This window comes from Amblyomma maculatum, chromosome 6, assembly GCF_055883805.1.
Source record: "Amblyomma maculatum isolate TAMU_Amacu chromosome 6, ASM5588380v1, whole genome shotgun sequence".
Classification (NCBI taxonomy): domain Eukaryota; kingdom Metazoa; phylum Arthropoda; class Arachnida; order Ixodida; family Ixodidae; genus Amblyomma; species Amblyomma maculatum.
The window spans coordinates 138,004,480-138,011,476 of NC_139349.1; the positions used below are offsets into that span (position 1 = coordinate 138,004,480).

At 45.0% G+C, this 6,997-nt stretch overlaps 2 pseudogenes; both read left to right on the forward strand.

Annotated features, from left to right (window-relative positions):
- Positions 1 to 216: 216 nt before the first annotated feature.
- On the forward strand, positions 217 to 1,250 carry LOC146186865 (uncharacterized; annotated as a pseudogene).
- Positions 1,251 to 1,696: 446 nt separating this feature from the next.
- Positions 1,697 to 6,226, forward strand: LOC146186866 (uncharacterized; annotated as a pseudogene).
- Positions 6,227 to 6,997: the final 771 nt, after the last annotated feature.

Sequence of the window (6,997 nt, forward strand, 5' to 3'; positions counted from 1 at the left end):
CGCCTTGTGACAGGGACACAAGTAACCTTGCTGAGAACTACATGTCTCTTGATGCCAAGTTTTCAGGGGGCAAACATATAAACCGCTGCCAGAAGAGTTCTTATGAGCATCGGTGTCAGGGTGCCGGACTGTTTTCAGCTCGGGCCTCAGTGGAATGCCATACCTACTAAGGCTGCAACTAACGAGAGCCCGGTAGCATTCATGAAAAAGTATGTCGAAAAAAGTGCACAAACATTGCAGAAAAGGTTGCATCTGAAACGGCTTTTTGAGAACTGCAATCATCAAATGCCTAGACGCAAAGACCCCGCAGCCTGTGATTCTTTGATTCACTATGGCCCTAATTGTGAGCAGCCAGATATGCTGCCTGAGCAGTTCTCTGAAAAGACTGCGGATCTGCTTCAGAGCTTGCAGGTTGATCACAAACAGCATGAGCAAATAGTAGAGGCAACACGGGGTCAGGCTGATAATCTAGCCTGGCATGCTCAGAGGCAGCATCGCCTTATAGCATCATACTTCCATGCTGTGTGTAAGAGGAAGGACTCTGCCATGTGATGTACTTGTCAAGGGCCTCGTGCACAGAAAGAGCTTCACAACTGCAGCTGTGGAGCATGGCACACATCATGAGAAAGAAGCATTAAGCTTGTACAAAACAGAGATGCACAGTGAAGAGCAGCCATGGGGTCTTTTCGTAGACCTTGATCATGGTTTTCTGGCTGCTTCACCAGATGGTCTGGTTGGTGATGATGGCATTGTGGAGGTAAAATGTCCGTACACAGCAAAGGATCAGGATCCACTTGAAGCTGCTTGAAAGATCTGTGGGAAAGTAGACACCACTACTGCTCCTTGTCTTTCGCAGTCTCACTAATATTTTTTATCGAATTCAGAGTCAGCTTCACATTACAAGGCGGTTGTTCTGTCGTTTTGTTGTGTACACCACAAGAGGAATCCATGTGCAGCGGATACTGCGAGATGACGATTTCTGGAGGAATAAAATGGAGCAACGTCTGATTCGATTCTACAGAGACTGCATTCTTCCAGAAATCATTGACCCGCGAGCAACTCGCTCAATGAAAATCTGCCGGCCAGAATGGAATAGACTTGCCATTGAAGAAACACAACTCAAAAAAGCCACTTCTAAGAGGAAGAAGGCAATGACTGCATAGGACTGAGCCCTGCATATTTGGAGCAGAAAAGGTGCCAATGAACGAAACAATCAAGGCACTTCCTGTTTCGTAATAGAGTTGGTTCAACCAGCCAGAACTGTGTAACCACTGTGACGACTGTCATAATGCGCCTTTAATTTCATGGTACACACTGCATGGCATTGAGTAGTTGGTTGAACCAGCGATAGCTGTGTAACCACTACAATGACTGTCAAAATGGTCCCCCTCTAGGCGTACCCATGCGTAACATTGACTAGATGGTTCAACCAGCGAGAGCTGTGTAACCACTACAATGGCTGCCAAAATGCTCCTGCTCATACATGCCCTGCGTGACATTGTGTAGTTAGTTAAACCAGCGAGAACTGTGTGACCACTACAATGTCACAAGTCTCCTTGTGACAGGCATTATATGCATTTAGTAGTTGGTTCACCCAGTGAGAACTGTATAACCACTACAGTGACTGTCAAAATCATCCTCCTTCTTGTGACATGCTCTGCATGACAATGAATAGTTGATTCAACCAGTGAGAACTGTGTAATCACTGCAATATATCTTGTGTGAGGAGTACAGGATTGAACAATTATGTATTGGAAGTTATGACCTGTGTTGATATCGCTTATTTTCATCAGCCGGGTTCCATCAACTGGAGGACAGTGGCCAGTCGTGATCTCAATGCCTGTTGCAGTTTTGCTGCATGCCTGATCTCTGCAATATTTCTAGTATTTTACTCCACCTCACTGTTTGCTGCCTTGGCCCATGCCAGCATCCCCTTGGGAATTATTGTTACCCTTACAAACCATTTGTGTGGGCAGCACAGACCATCGAACCTAGCCCAGTTGTTCTCTTCCTCTCCTGCTTGGGTATATTTATAATGTTTGCTACCTTTCATGTTATAGTCACATGGGTGAGTATAGGCTAGGCACAGCCTTGTACAGGATATATAAAGTTTTGCTGTAACAATAATACTTAGTTTTAAAGAAAGCTATAGTACACCGCTTATAGATTGTGTGTTCTTGCTTAGTCAATAAGATGTTGAAGCCTAATTTCTGAATGCACATGCTATAATTAGCTTTTTATTTGGTCCCAAAAGAAAGCACCACACATAAACCTTTCAGGCCCCAGTTATATGAGGCAGTAATGTGGTTTCAGTTTTTCGGAGCTTTCTGGTAGTGTAAATATTTTGCTTTTATTCTAGATTGCAAGACAGCATACGTTCAATATCTTAAATTGTGTTTTTTATTCCATAAGTGCTGAATTGTTTGACATGAGGCCTTCGTTTTACATTCCCATTATTTTCTTGTTGTCTCTGCCATCTTTTGCGAGTGACCAGCTTGTTGCATACGCCTTGGAAATGATCTAATAGCACTATAATTTGTACTCCATGCCTTTTTTTGTAATCACTGCATATTCATTAGAATTGCACCTGTTTGCAGTCAAGTTCTCTCATGGCAAACTGATGGAACATTGAAACAAGCATTGCATTATTGTCCCCCAAATTCCTTTGTTTCACCATGCGTGGTGTGCTTTCTTGTAATGTGGCAGCACAGAATACCAGTCTATCATCTCACCTTTACAGTGGTAGATTGGATTTTTTCGTACGCCAATGGCTCTTGAGTTGTGCATTTTATGCACCTGCAACATTACTGTCCTCGCTCATTTCAGCATCAGATGGAAGCTTTCATGTCTTACTTAGTCTGTTTTAGTTGTCGGGACATTTCGCCCGCAGAATGTAACGTGAATGATTGGGAAGTACGGCAAGCAGATAACTGTATTTGTGTGCACTAGTTTTTGGCCACTTTTTAACACAAAAATCTCACATGTGATGTATCTGTGTTCACTTATTTCCTTGCAGGCGACCATCATGCAATGCGCAGTGGTGTCTGTTCAAGGTTGTGCTTACGAATTCAGCAGACGTTGCGAAAAATGGCTGCCACTATTTATTTGCTATGTTTTGCCTATAGAAAGAAACATTGCCGGAACTGAATGGAGCATTCTGTTGCTGCCTCTGCACATGACAAATTTCATGTGAAGAGTAAGTCGTTTCAGTTATGTTGTAGTAAATACTAAACACGAACCCTGATCTATGCATAACACAGGAAGATAACAATGCACAGCTAGGTAGGAAAGGGAAGCATGTATGCCTCTGCCTCCCTGCTGATGTATGTATTGTTCGCAGAAGGGGTGCAGTGGGATGAAGGGGGGAGCTTAATGAGCTAGTCCGTTCTCCTTCCTGCCTAGCCCTATCATCAGAGGCACAATAGAGACATTTAGCTTGCCGAAGATGTACAAACCTAGACGTATACCGGTTTACCGGACATTTGCGCAAGCGAGGTGGCCGCTATTAGAGAGTTTTAGAATAGGGGGATCGAAAAGAATAGGGGGACCCTATCCATATGTGTATAGCGTTAGGGGAACACGTCCTCTTCCTCTGCTTTTAGAATAGCGGGGATAGCGGTCAATTAACGTTGCACGCATGCAGCGCCATGATGGCTTGAAAGAAAAACTTGCAGAAAAAATAACTTGATATAGATGCTGCTCTCTTTTCATTACATTAATTAACACTATGTAAATCATATTAGGTTACATATAAAGCTCAAATACATGTGAAAAGTAATACATTTTTTTCTTTTGCAATTTCAAACCGAGTCGAACTAGGCCGAGACTATCCACGCTGGGAATCGCCGCTAGCCGCTTCTTATTTCATGTGTTCGTCTTGTCTGTGCAAGTCTGTGCGTTCGCCATCTTCTGTAAGCAAACTTTTTTGTAGCTTTCAATCGATGCCCAAGTTTAGGCGATCACAGGCAGATTTACTTTGCGACCAGCTGCTCTATCTGGACCTCAGCTGGAATGATTTAGAGGACCTTTTTTTCAGTACCGGGAGCCCGCGCCGAACACTATGCTTCGTACAACGGATTTCTGGACGTGGATTGCCTGGACGAATAGTCGTTTCGGCGGATGTTCCGTTTCGGAAAAGGGCATTTTGGCGCACTGAAGACATCGCTGCTTGTACCCGATACCATCCGCAGTAGCCAAGGCGTCAAGGTTTCTGGTAAAGAAGCGTTGCTCATGGGTCTATGCCGGTTGGCATACCCGAATCGTTGGTGGGACTTAGAGCCCATCTTCGGCCGGCATTGCTCGGCAAAGTCGAGCATTGTGTCCCCCCTATTCGGCCACATTGAGACCACCTTCGGTCATCTTCTGGACCTGAGGAGGCACGATTGGCTGCAACCGGCGGACTTGGCTCGTTTTTCTGAGGTGCGTACACGTCAAGCAAGACTACTTTCATTACGAAGCACAATAAAAAAAATGTTTTGCTGCTTTTTGATATCGCAGACAACTGCATAATAGCAGAGAGTGTCTGCTGATAAATAGGGGTTCAGTGCACAGTGTGTGTCTCAAATCGTAACGGAACCAATTATTATTTTACCGACTTATAACTCGCACGATGGTCCTAAAGCAATGTTTTCGGAACGTTGCATACCAGTGACGGCACGGAAGCGTTTCTCATGTACCGTCTTTGCCAAAAGTAACCAGGTGCAGGGTTTGCTCCTCAGCCGTGTTTAGAGCCCTTGATTTACCTCAAAAGGCAGAAAATGGTCTTAAAAGATAAGATGGAGTGGTTTTCGCTCGGTACAGGTAACTAAGAACTTGGGGTGTCCTAAAAAAGCTGAACTATAGGGCTGAGGAGCGAACCGCGCAGCCTGGCTACTTTTGGCAACGACGGTACGCGCACACACACACACACACACACACACACACACACACACACACACACACACACACACACACACACACACACACACACACACACACACACACGCACACGCACACGCACACGCACACGCACACGCACACGCACACGCACACGCACACGCACACACACACACACACACACACACACACACACACACACACACACACACACACACACACACACACACACACACACACAATGTCCTATTTTCATTGCAGGCAGTTCAGCGCAGAGCACAATGTTCTATTTTCATTGCCGGCAGTTCAGCGCAGAGGTGCCCCTCTCACCACCTGTTGGGGGTTTGTGGAAGCCACTGCCAGACCTATCTGCAGGCCTACCGCAAATCAGAAAATCTATTTTTCTGGACATAAACGACTGCATGTCGTTAATATCAGGCCATTATGTGTGCAAATGGCATTGTGTGCGATCTGGATGGACCTTACCCTGGGCACAGGCATGATGCGATGAGTAAAGCGGATCCAAGTTTTCGACATAATAAATTTATATATACTCAGATGCCAGGTATATCAAAGCTTGCAACAAAATTTCCATTACTGAGAAATATTTAATTTGAAACCGTAAGAAAACTTAACGCAATGTTATACCAGCGCAAATGCAGTACAACGTCTCTCATAGCCCGAGTTGCTTTGGGACATTCAACCCGATAGACCATACCAAACCTTATATTTTGCTTGCTTATGTGCAACAGCAGCAAGTGCTACATGTTCATTACTACAAAACAGAAGCTTACTGCAGAATGTCGTTTCTATTAGGCACCTGCGTTGGGGACAGCAAACAGATGTCCTAGCAGAATGTTTTTTCTCGTGGCTCGAGCTCACCCAATGAAAATCAAATCTGTGCACTTCAACATTTCCCACATTTGTTGTTCAAACGCTGTGAGTATTCAGTACTGTTTTGTATTTTGCAGGTATCCTGCGTAACAGTGGGCTCTATGAAAAGCTGTTGGATCTCGTCCAAGGTTCGATCTTCACAATCTATGGGGACTCAGCCTACCCCCTGCGTCCCCTCCTTAGGCGGCCATATGCAGGTGCTGCACTCAGCCGACAACCACAGCTGTTAACAGTTCCATTAGCACTGTTCGTCAAGCCGTTGAGTGGGGGGTTGGGAAAACTATCAATCTTTTCGCATTCTTGGATTACAAGAAAAATCACAAGTTGTTACTTCCAAATGTTTAAGGTGGCAACCATACTTGCCAACTGCCACACATGTTTGTATGGCAGCCAAGTAAGTATGTTCTTTGGTTAGCGCCCACCAACTCTGCAGGAGTATTTAAAGCCAGCTACCTGAGCACTTGGAGTTCCATCAGCATATTACATGAAATCTCTTGTTTGCAAACCTCACTGCAAGTGGTTCCTTTTCAATTGGAGCATTAATGCTGGAGGGTGTTAGAGCTGTTGGAATACAACATCAATCCACAAGTTCAACTGTCCACTGTTTCAACTAATCACATGCTCACTAATGCCCCTTACCCGCCGGGGTGGCGCAGTGGTTACGGCGCTCGGCTACTGTTCCCAAGGACGCGGGATCGAATCCCGGCCTCGGCGGCCGCTTTTCCATGGAGGCGAAAAGCAAGGCGCCCGTGTGCTGTGCGTTGTCAGTGCACGTTAAAGAACCCCAGGTGGTCGAAATTTCCGGAGTCCTCCACTACGGCGTCTCTCATAGCCTGAGTTGCTTTCGGACGTTAAACCAAACAAACCAACCAAGCTAATGCCCCTTGATAGTTTGAGAGAATTTGATCTTCTGATGAGACTTGTTACAGAAAGTTATCATTAAAGTCAAGCCTAGCTAGAGCTTTTCCTTGTGCTTTAGGCAGTATTCTCAGTACGCATGTCAACACTGCCCCTGGAGTTTTCTCCATTGTTCTGGAAGTGTGTGGATGCTCTCAAAATAACATCAAAATAGGATTGGCTGTGTTGAGATTCGTTTCAAAATCAAGCTTGTTAGGGGAGTTTTTTTTACTGTGGCATATCATTTAGCACCCTGTGTTGCAGTTTGCAGTTGACTTTGTGTTCTGTTATGCTGTGTGTTTAATGTGGAGTGGACACAGGATTGCTTAGT